Raw genomic sequence first — 12,293 nt, 5'->3', positions numbered from 1 at the left:
ATATTTATGTCTTTAAAAAACAAAAGAAAACAGAATATATATATATATTAATCTACAAATTGGCTGTACCCATGATATTGCAAACTTTTAAAGGAATGTCACCATTCTCTCACAACCTACAACTGCTGTCTCTTGTCATATGCTGAAATATGATTACTAACTTCTAAGTTTTTATAGAAGTTCACAAAATTGAGTGAAAATGGACTTGTTTGAAATTTTTGTCATCCTTAATAATCTTACTGTTTTTATAATTTTTATAAAAGCAAGAAATGTTAATCTACATCAACCTTTAAGTTTTTGGTTGACTTCAAAATCCACTTTCAATTTAAATGGGATGTTCTTTATTTACTAATGCTCTTGATAAAGGCATGCCCTTCACAGCACCACATTTTATTAACCTTGCAACTTCATATCTACTTAAGAAATAGTATTTCTCATGTAGTGGTTTTTGATTTAGTAAAATATACAACTGTGTACTCTGTGCTAAGTTTATTTATGCTCCATCAAAGCTTTACCACTGTTTAAAGTTAATGATGATGATGGAATATTGATGCTGAATAAGAGATCCAATGTCCAAGTAAATGTGGTATCTGCTTTTTAATTAGTAAATTATTAGTTAGCATCTTGCCACCTTCTTGCTTAAAACTTCATCTCTCTGAATTTACTGATTTACTTTTTCCAATCATCAGGAAATATATCATTTCTGTTACCTATCCTGTTTTCCCACTTTATTTTCCTTAAAATTCTTATACCAGCTTTGTGTCCCAAAGCATTGTTTCTTAGCTGGAGCACACCATATTACATATACTCACTGATGCACAATTTTTTAACTACCAATACATGTAAATAATCATATTTAAGCAGCTAAACACACTAATTTCTCTTGCCATCTCACTATGTATTTCTGAAAAAAGGTACTTGACTCAGTTTGATGTAATTTATTGTTAAGTTGTTACAGACCTCACTTGAAGTGTGAAAGCAGCCATAAAAATATTGAAGTCAAGTTAGTCTGAAACACAATAGGTTGTTAATGCTGTGTAAACTATCATTGCTCTGGAGTGGAATTTCTGTTTGATCATTGTGTACTTGGTTATCAAATAAGAATCAGAGTGTATAATAAAAAGCTACAAATGAAAATGCAATGAGGGCAATACAATGCCCAGTTACACAACACAATCTTCTATTGCCTTCATCTCCATTCAACTGTTATGTGCACTGTTCTAATAGTGTCAAGAATTCCACCATGTGTTGGTTAGTCACTGGCATAACATTACAATCTGCTACTGGTAACATTGCTGCTTGAGCAACTTCTATGTTTAACAATGACTTTACAGCAGATGACATGTGACTGGAAAAATACATTAACTGGACAAGAGATATATCTTTTAAACAGACTTTTCAAATCCCACAAATTCTCCAGAATTGCAGGCCAATCTAGTTATTATTTTCTATTTTAGTTAGTTATATGTTACAATTGCATGTTTTTCCTATTTTTATTATTATTATTATTATTATTATTATTATTATTATTATTATTATTATTATTATTATTGTTCAAAGGTGAAATTCATGAGGAAATTACTCTGTGAAGTGTGTTTTCTTGCTAGGCTTTTGAGAGTTTAACTTTGGTTTTATGGCATTAGACAATTAAACTGTTGAGAACAGATAACGTGATGATCCATGGCTGGTACTATAGACAAATGATCTGATACTAACCTTACTGATTTAGACTTGTCCAGTTAAAGTTATACTATCTATCTTTGACTGTAAATGCTAACAGCCTCTTCTGAGAGCAATATTTTCAGCAGCACATTGTAATGTCATCTACAACAAAACGTCTCCAACAGAACTGAACTCAAAATCTATTAGTTGTTCTCTAAACCATTCACTTAGCCATTTTGGTTCTACAATAAAGACTATTTTATTGTACTTGCATTTACTAAGAGTATTAATTAATTATCTTCGAATTAGAAACAAACACATCTAGCATATAAATAGACATGAGTTATTTGGTTGATAACAATAATACAAATAAATATATACATTTGGTTGACAATAATGCAGAGAGATTCTGTTCAGGCGTTTGACAACAGGCAAAGTCACAAATCAAACTAATGGATACATGATACAGTCACTTCCCTATTAATTAGTCAGTCTCGTATGTTCCATGAAGTGGTCGTTTATATTTCTAACAAGAGCTAGTACAGTTTTTTGTTTTTTTGTATTGCATTTCTTTTAGAATTAGCATTTTAAGTTTTTACTCTCATAATAATTGTAATTAAACAAAAGAAGACACTGTGTTTTGGGTTTTTGTATGAGCCCTTACAGATTAATAAACTTCCAGTTTAAACCAGATTGACAATATTTTCACAAACTGTATCAATAAAATTATATCATTGTTTTTAGTTTTGTTTACTTTAAGTTTCTTAATCCTGTGGCAACAATTCTGTTAATTTAAACTTCAGAATTAACTCTCTGCATTCAGTGTTTCAGGTAGATTTTAAGTATATTTGTAAATAAATGCTTTTTGCTTTAATTTTTGTCAGATTTCTACAAAATTTTCTATTATAGTTATAAATACAAATTATTAATACTATAAATATGTTTTTTTACATAATTCTGAATTTTTAAGTAAAGAGGAATGAAAACAACTTCTATGATCAGTAAATTGGAAATAAAAGATAAAATTAAAAAAATATCGAAGACTTGCACAAATGAATTCAACTTTAATTGCTAAAAATTGATCTTCTTTATTTTGAATGTGGAGGAAATGATATTTATCAAACAGTCCAAATATAGATATATATTGCAAGTATTAGAATCATTTGTTGGACTGTAGTACATTTCATGTTTCAAGCAATGCAGATGTTTTTCATGCTATTTGCTGTATGGTAAGTATGTGGAATTTCAAATACAAATTCTACCTATTGTAATTGTATGATGACTTCAATTGATGAGTTAAATCTCTTTATTGTAAGTTTACTTGTTTTAATTTTCAGTCCCTTACTGTCCACTTTTAAAAAATTTTATGCTCCATACAAAAAAATATTTTGTCATGGTATTAGTAATGTTTCATCTTACCTATCATAACTTCATTTAAGTTTTATTTCATAAATATTTTCTTACCTTTATTTCAATTAATTTTATATTTATTTAGCCATTGTGTAGTTTCATTAATTCATATTTTATATGTTTATGTAAGAAATGACTTTACACTTAGAATTGACAATTGCTTCCTTGATAGAAACTCCTTTATTCAAAGTTGAACTTGTCTGAAAAATATTTTGAAACTCATTTCAAATATTAGTGAATGGAAGCAATGCTGCCCTTCCTAACTATGAGAAAATTATTTCACCATGGGGTATATTTGTTTGTTTTTAGATTTTTGAATACTTTCACAGCTGAACTTCATTATGTTTACTTTTATTACTGTTACCAAGCAACAGTAGTGTTGGAGGCAATACTCGGAATAAGGTATTCAAGAGAAGCCATAGGGAACTGAAAATGTTATGCCTATTAAGTGGTATCCATTAAGATGGGAGCTCTCTAATGAGGCAACATCTACCCTTGTGAACACTTTTTCTCTTACAACCTCCTCATGACAAGCTGTACATGTATATGTATGCATGTTTGTATGCAAAGACAAACATATAATTGCTTGAGGATTATTTAACACTATAAAAGACTGATTTTCATTTCTAACATTTTAGATGTAATGAAAATAGTCATTCATAGCTGCTGTATCTTTTACCTTTTCAATGGAAGCCAATATAGTTCTTGTAGAGATAGATCTTCTGAAGATCTACACTTCTAAGTCATCAACCTGAAATTCCTTGCTTTTGAGAACTTCAGTAAAAAGATTTCATTCATATCAGCTTTACACTACCTCCAGACATATTGTGAAGATTCTCCTGTGGGAACATAATCCAGTGTCCTTGAATATCATAAACACACATTCATTGGTTACAACAAAGATATAAATTTTCATTACTCTTCCTTTATGCATAAAGAACACACAACTAACACCTTACAAATGTTACATTTCTGAGTATCTGATGATCTACCATGGTAACTTTATATCTGCAACGTCACCAAAATTAAGCTCTCAGGGAAAAAAATCAGCTATGATTAGTTGCCTATCTCTACAAAGCTGAAATATGAATAGATCAGCTGCTATGTAGACAAGAATAATTGACCACATTCTTCACCCTTTAGCATTCATATTACTTGGTCAAATGTAATGATTATTTATTCACATTATTTCAAATTAATCATGCATTATCTTATAGCTTCAAGATTTTGATAATGTGATTGTTCATTTTTAGAATGATATTGTAGGTTGTATGTGAGATGCTGCATCTGACCAGTTTGGACAGGTTGAATATTTGGGCCAGTTTAAATGATATAGGGTTAAATACCTTTCTAATTGATTGTCAGCCTCATTCATCAACACACTACAACCATCTTGCTCATAAATTTCTTCTACTCTCTGCATCTTCTGCAGTGGTTCCTGATTCTCCTTCACTCAGTTTCATTACATGAAAATATCTCCTCTTTGTTACTTTTTCACTCCATCCAAACATACAATAAACACTGGTTAATACATTCTTCTCAGAACTCCATTCTTCTCAAACATGCTCATTGCCTATGATTTTCCTATAGTAATCACTCTATAAAGATTAAAGGAAATAGTCATTACATCAACATGAACATCAGCATTATCAGTCTGGGACAGCCTGCAAAGATCATTGGCACTATCTGTTATCCTCCAAGTAGATATTATTATATGGTAAAAAGAAAAAAGAATAAAAACATGCAAATATTTATTATTCATTGTATCTCCATTATAATTAACCAATCCAGATGGAGAATGGATAAAATCTGTTGCTTTGAAAAGAAGACCCCTAGCAACTAAAATAACATTGTGATAAATTAACTGACTAGGAATGTTTCTATGAAGGTTTTACCATTGACATAACCATTATCACTCCTACACTCAGGCTGATTGATTGACTCAAGTGATACAAGCTGAAAGGACTTTGAGTCCGATCCATTGGCCTGATGCAACAAACGTTTTGAAGTGTAAGAGCCAATCAGAGATCATCTTTCAGTAGCTGTAATGTAAAACTATATGATATATATAGTTTTACATACTTATAAAGTAGTTTTAGGTATTTATCCTTTGTTTTCTACATGCACCCATCATTTTCAATTTCAACAGAAAAAAATACTTTGGTCTTTTTGGCTACACATACCAAAACACATTGTGTCTGAAAAAAGGTTAATATACTTGTGTGTCTACAGGACCGACAAAGTAACTTTGCTTTTATAGTCTGTATCCTAATGTACTTCATCTTGTTGCAATTTTTGATGAATGTGAAATGCAGGGATGCACACAATTTTTGTCTGTTTTGTAAAGCATATCCGTTTTTCTGATACCTATGTATTTGCTTTTAAATGCGCATATATGTATGTGCATTTCTATAGGCATATACTATTATAAACAGTCTCTCTTGTGCACACACATTGATAATAAGATAGTGAATGCTACCCACTATTGACCTTGACAACGTAAAGTTAATTATTGTAAATCATTATGACCACCACCATTACCACCACCACTGTTGCTACTACTACTATTGCTGCCACCACCACCAGCAGGTACTGCAGCAGCAGCAGCAGTACAGTTAATGCCACCATGCTATCAGTAACAACAGCAGCAGCACCATCACCACTACTACCACCACCACCATAACCAATGCCACCACTCTTCAACTAACTGCGCAACCCCTTTAATGATTTCTTATTTACAATATTCTGATCCTGAAAGATTTTCTTAATGTTTATCTTTCATTTAGCTTTTCATTCTTCCTTTTCCTTTCTTTCTCTCTTGTTTCAGAAATCATTTTCTTCTTTTCCTCTATTAATTTGCTCTCATTCTCTCATACTTTCACTCTTTCTACATAAATGTTTTATTCTTTTATATTCTTTCCATTTAATTCCTTCTTTTTGATTTTTTTTGTTTTTGTTTTTGCGATTCTACAAACTATTACATTTTACACTTTTTAAAGAATTATGATTTTCAATTCATTACGTAATTCCTTAATCCAATCAAGAACTTAGTGTAAGAGATGAAGAATTTAGAGTATCCCAGAATGTTGTAAGCTAACGAATTCAAGAATTCTCCGGATGAGTCATGGAGAAGTTAATGAGTAAATGGTGTGATTAGAACAAAGCGTAAACTTCAGATTGACCAACAAAATTGCTGGTTGGCTTTGTAAATCTTGTTAGATGATTAAAGTTTCAAAAATGATGAAGGATAGGTGCAGGCGTAGTGTGTAGTAAGAAGTTTGCTTCCCAATCACATGGTTCTGAATTCAGTTCCACTGCATGGCACTTTAGGCAAGTATCTTCTATAGACCAAAGTGTTATGAGACAAAAACTGCAAGAAGCCCATCATATGTGTTTGTGTGAGAGAGAGCATGTGTGTGTGTGTGTGTGTGTGTGTGTGTGTGTGTGTGTGTGTGTGTGTGTGTGTGTGTATTTGTGTCTGTGTTTGTCACCAATAATTAGTGTTATGTTTATGTCCAAGTAACTTACAGGTTTGCTAGAAAAGACTGATAAAATAAGTACCGGGTTTTATAAAAAAGTACTAGATTCATTTGACTAAAAATTCTTCAAGGCAGTTCCCCCGCATGCCTGCAGCTTAGTGACTGAAACAAGTAAAAGATAAGAGGAGGCTTCTGAGGGAAAGTATGAATTGTAAGAGGTATCTAAGATGTAATCACTCTCTCTGAGTATACAGGAGGTAACAGCATTAAATACTGTCAAGGCATTAGAGAATAGTAGAAACTGCACAGATACAGTTTAAATATGCATCACAGATTTGATATTTCAACTAAAATGTCTCAAAGTAGGTTTGGAGACCTATCAAATTCTACATGCAATGAAGCAAAGTATTGACAAGAGATTGTCTGTAACAGGAGCGGATCACCTAATGGCTCTATTAAGTGAATACTGGTTGAGTGCATGTGACTGTGGAAACAATTGAAAATGTCATACTTATTAAGATGAATATCTTAATACGAACATGTCTTTGGAAGAGATGACATTTTACATAAAATAACGTAACTCAGTAAAGATAACAGACTAAACAGTATGTTAAATGAGTTATCCCATGCCTTTCAAAATCATCTGCATTTTACATATTGAGCTTCAAATTGATAAGCCGAATGCAAGGTGGACACCAACACTTCTTTCCTTAGTACCCCACCCCCTTTCAATTCACAGCACAGAATGTTCCGAGAATTTCTGAATCTCTTTCATGGTGACAAAATGTTATTCATTCCATTGTAAGTTGCAGGGATGGTTGTGTGGTAAGAAGTTTGCTTCTCAACAACATGATTCTGAGTTGATTTCTACTGCATATCACATTGACAAGTGTCTTTGACTGTAGCTCTGGGTTGACCAATGACTTGCAAGTGAATTTCGTAGACATGAACTGAAAGTTAAACTTCATAGGTGGCTTCATTTTGGATAGAAATACATGGAAGTAGGTTTGCCCAAGTAGTATATGCATATCACAGCCACCATTTTAATACATATGTGCTTGTTTGTTTTTGTGTATATGCGTTCATGTGTATATATTATCCACCATACCATTTTGCGACTATGTCAGTTATCATTATCTTTCAGATTTTGTTCCAACTGGTAATAAATGAATGCATCTTTTGAAACCCTAACCAAGACTCATCACTTGTCATAACTATTTTTTATTTTTTCATGTTCTACTGCTTTATTTTTCCATTTCACTATCTCCATAATTAAAAAAAAAAATAGTCACTCTTCTGCACCCAATCAAAGCTCCCATTTCATTTTAGTTTTTCTATATACTTGAAATAATGGATCCCTCTTGTATTGCTCATATTTTGTCTGAGAATTAGAGACATGAAACTGAGATATGAAATATGAAGTATCAGCTTCAATAAATAGAACATATGTGAAGGACAGTCCAAAAGTCATCAATCTCACAACTACAAAAATATGAAATGGGGTTGAAACATAAAGTCTCATTCTTCAACATCTTGAAAGTAAAAAGAGAATAGAATCATTCAAATGCATTATATTTTTATCACTGTTAAAACAGTATATAGCAGACCTATTTTCAAAATGTCAAAAATGTTATCTAATTTTTCATCAAAGAAAGTATTACTTCAGCTGATATTGAATGCCATATGGATGGAATCTACACAAGTTTTTTCACTTTGTTTAACACTGTAAAAAATAGTGCACATTGTTTTGTATAGGTAGAGAAGCACTTGGCTATGATGAATGTTAAGGATTATCCAACTACTGATACAAGCTCTCTAAAGATTATCCTTGTGAGGAAGAAGTAAATAGTGATTACTGTTTTAATCAAAAGAAATTGTAGCAAGGGTTAATAGTTATAAAAGATTAAAAACAACAGTTGTCTGCATTTTACATATCGACCTTCAAGTGTATAAGTTAAAAGCAAGGTGGGTACCAACACTTCTTTTCTCAGCACCCAACCCCTTCTAATGCAAAGCACAGACTGCTACTAGACTTTCAGGGTCTCTTTGATGATGACAAAATGTTATTCCATTGTAAGTTGTAGGTATGGGTGTGTGGTAAAAAGTCTATTTCCCTGCCACATAGTTCTGAGTTCAGTCCTACCTTGGCAAGTGTCTTTTATTATAATTTTGGCTTGATCAATACCTTGTGAATGAATTTGGTTGACAGAAACTGAAAGAAAGGCAGTGAGCTAGCAGAAACGTTAGCGCACCAGGCGAAATGCTTAGCGGTATTTCGTCTGCCATTACGTTCTGAATTCAAATTCCGCTGAAGTCAACTTTGCCTTTCATCCTTTCGAGGTTGATTAAATAAGCACCAGTTATGCACTGGGGTCGATGTAATTGACTTAATCCCTTTGTCTGTCTTTGTTTGTCCCCTCTGTGTTTAGCCCCTTGTGGGCAATAAAGAAATAAGAAATTGAAAGAAGCCCATGTGTGTATGGTAAATAAAAAGTATGGTGATGGTGGAGAGGGGAGCAATATGTTTGACTATCTCCTCCTCCCACCACAAAGCAGTACTCCAGCATGGCTGCAGTCTAATGACTGCATGAAACTATTAAAAGATACAAAAGTAAAAGTGGAGACAAAACTATGATCTTATGTTTTGACTGTATCAAAAGAAAAACGCTTTAAATGGCTTTGTCCATGTGAACCTTCTCACCACCATTGGCTCAAAAAATGTAACAGTTTTGGGGATTGTGAGGGCATCTTGCCATCTTGTTAACTGACTTGAAGTAGAGAAACACTCAATATTATGATTATTTATTCAAAGAAAATAAATATGTAAAAATAACTTTCAGAGAGAGAGAGAGAGAGCTGTTCCTTCATAACAATATCCCACATCCCACTACTGGTATTGCAAAGATGGTGTATTTTGAATGTGGTTTCACATAAATCATCACACCTTCACATACAGCCCCCATCCACTGTGGGCCATTTTATTTTTATTCCAAAATCAAACCTGGGCTGAGAAAGAAAAAATATTTTACAAACTGTGAGAAGCCAGGAATATTTATATGATGGCATTCAAATGTTAATTTGCTAATGAGATGCAGAAACAAGTGGATTCCATCGAAAAATATTGATTTAAAATTTTGGCACAAGGCCAGCAATTTCAAGGTAGAGGGTAAGTGAATTACATCAACGACAATGCTCAACTGGTACTTATTTTATCAACCCCAAAAGGATGAAAAACAAAGTCTACTTGGGCAGAATTAGAACTCAGAATGTGAAAACAGATGAAATGCTGCTAAGCAATTTGCCTGGCACTGACATGCTAATGATTCTACCAGCTTGCCACCTTTGATTCCATTGAAAAATATTTAAATTATTTCTTTTGAATTTATTTCATTTTCATATTTAGGTTAAGATCCTTTGAATTTTCTCTCAACACACACACAATTGTACACATTTTGTAACATTTTGCAGCAGATTTTATGCATACATGTATATATAAATATATATATATATATATATATATATATATATATATATATATATATATATATATATGCCAGTAATCGAATAATGGGCTCTAAAGAAAGTGTATTTTATTGTCCTGTCATGAACATGTCTTTTAAAATACACACATCCATGCATATAAACTTCTTAGAATCAAGTGTTATCACATTACATGCACACACACACACGTCTTTGGCAATACTAATGCTGTAAATCTTTTTTATTCAGCTTTTATAGGGAGAACATAAAGATGGTTGATGTGCATCAAGTTTATTTTATTACTGTATTTTAGTAGAAATTCTGGTCTTACTGAGCTGATGCTTTCAGTAATGAAACCAATTCATCAGCTTTTTATTTCAGTTAAGGTTGTCATTTTCTATTTATTTATCTATCTCTTTACTTATATTTTCACCTTATTTTATCAATGTTTCATTGATTTCATGAGAAGTATCAGTCTAAACAATAACACAAGACTGATCTTTAAGTACTTCATTTATATTTAACAGTGCATATTTTACACAGTTTCTTTGTGCTGTGATACTTCGATTGATTTATGTACGTTGCATACTTTGGGAGACACTAGAAGCCTTACAAATTGATACTAAGTGAGATTCAGTGTTACCAAGGATTTCTATTAGTATGAGAATTATGTAAATTTAGCTGATCTGCCTACTTGTTACTTGCACAGTGAACAGTAAGATTCAAAATAATGCCTTCTATCTTTATTGTTAACCCTTTAGCGTTTAGATTATTCTGTAAAATATAATGCCTTTTCATTCACATTGTTTTTAATAAATCATGCAATATGTTGTAACTTCAAAATTTTGATGATAATGATGATTATCACCATTGTTTAACATTTACCTTCCATGCAGGCATGGGTTGGACAGTTCGACGGGAGCTGGCTAAGTAGAAAACTACTTCAAGCTACTGTGTCTGTTTTGGCAGAGTTTTTACAGCTGGGTGCCTTTCCTAACACCAACCAGACTGTGTGGCACCAGCATGAGCGAGGTCAGTTTTGGCATGGTTTTTACAACTGGATGCCCCTCCAAATGCCAATCACTCTACACTGTAGAGTCTACAGTGTGGACTGGATGTCCTTTATATGGCACCAACACTGGCAGGGTCACCAAGTTACTTGCAAGACAAGGAATTTGAGAGGGAAGGAGGTATTGGAAGAGGGGATTTTGTTAGAGACGATGAAAGGTTAGAGTGTGACAGAGAGAGAGGCAGAAACAGGTGTCTTTTTATAGAGGAGGGGGTGTGATTGTATATTTTTAGAATGACATTGAAGGTTAGGTGTGATAGGCTGGATCTGGCTGCTTTGAACATAAAATATATTTTGGCTGGATATGACCAGTTTAAATGCTAAAGGGTTAATACATTTAGGCAGATTTGAACATGAGTATGCTAGTCACTATTGTGTTTTGTCATAGAAGAACAACTTTTCCTTTACAACACATATGTATTTGTGGCTGTGTGGTAAGAAGTTTGCTTCTCAGCCACATAGTTCTGAGTTCAGCTCCACTGTGTGACACATTCGACAAGTGTCTTCTACTATTGCCTCGGGCTGGCCAAAGCCTTGTGAGTAGATTTGATTGACAGAAACAGAAGGAAGCCCATCGTATATCTTTGTGTGTGCATGTGCATGTTTGTGTTTGTCCCTCCCACTCCACCCTGCTTGACAATTGGTGTTGATGTGTTTATGGCCCTGTTACTTAGTAGTTTGGCAAAAGAGACTGATAGAATAAGTACCAGGCTTTAAAGATAAGTACTGAGGTGAGTTCATTTCACTAAAATTCTTCAAGGTGGTGCCCCAGCATGGCCACAGTCTAATGACTGAAGCAAGTATAAGATGACATACTTGAATCCCGGGACGTTTAATGTTTCGACATCATTGGGTACAAATGAGCTGAGTCTATTATGACATATACATATATTATGTGTATATTTGTTGTAAAAGTGAAGCTGCTTTCCAGTGATGAAACTCAACAGTGTTGAATCTGCCAGAACAGATTAAGAATAAATATACAAGTCATCATATGTAAACTCTTGCTAATTACAAGTCTTCATTGTTATACAGGCTTTTCTATGATTTTTGGCTGGATTTATAATTGATGGCATATTATACAATGTATGAATGAGCTCAACCTTGTAGATAATGATACTGTTAATATTAATTAAATTATCCTATATATTATTAACTGGCCTAGACTTCATCACAAAGGCTGGCATTTTTTC

The 12,293-nt window shown here is 33.0% G+C and overlaps 1 protein-coding gene across 1 annotated transcript in view; it reads left to right on the top strand.

Annotated features, from left to right (window-relative positions):
* LOC106883807 (uncharacterized) overlaps window positions 1-12,293 on the top strand; it is a 156,977-nt gene that overhangs the window by 125,515 nt on the left and 19,169 nt on the right. The gene's annotated exons all lie outside the window — the stretch shown is intronic.

This window comes from Octopus bimaculoides, chromosome 15, assembly GCF_046866305.1.
Source record: "Octopus bimaculoides isolate indiv1 chromosome 15, ASM4686630v1, whole genome shotgun sequence".
NCBI classification, from domain to species: Eukaryota; Metazoa; Mollusca; class Cephalopoda; order Octopoda; family Octopodidae; genus Octopus; species Octopus bimaculoides.
This window is presented reverse-complemented; position numbering and strand designations above follow the sequence as displayed.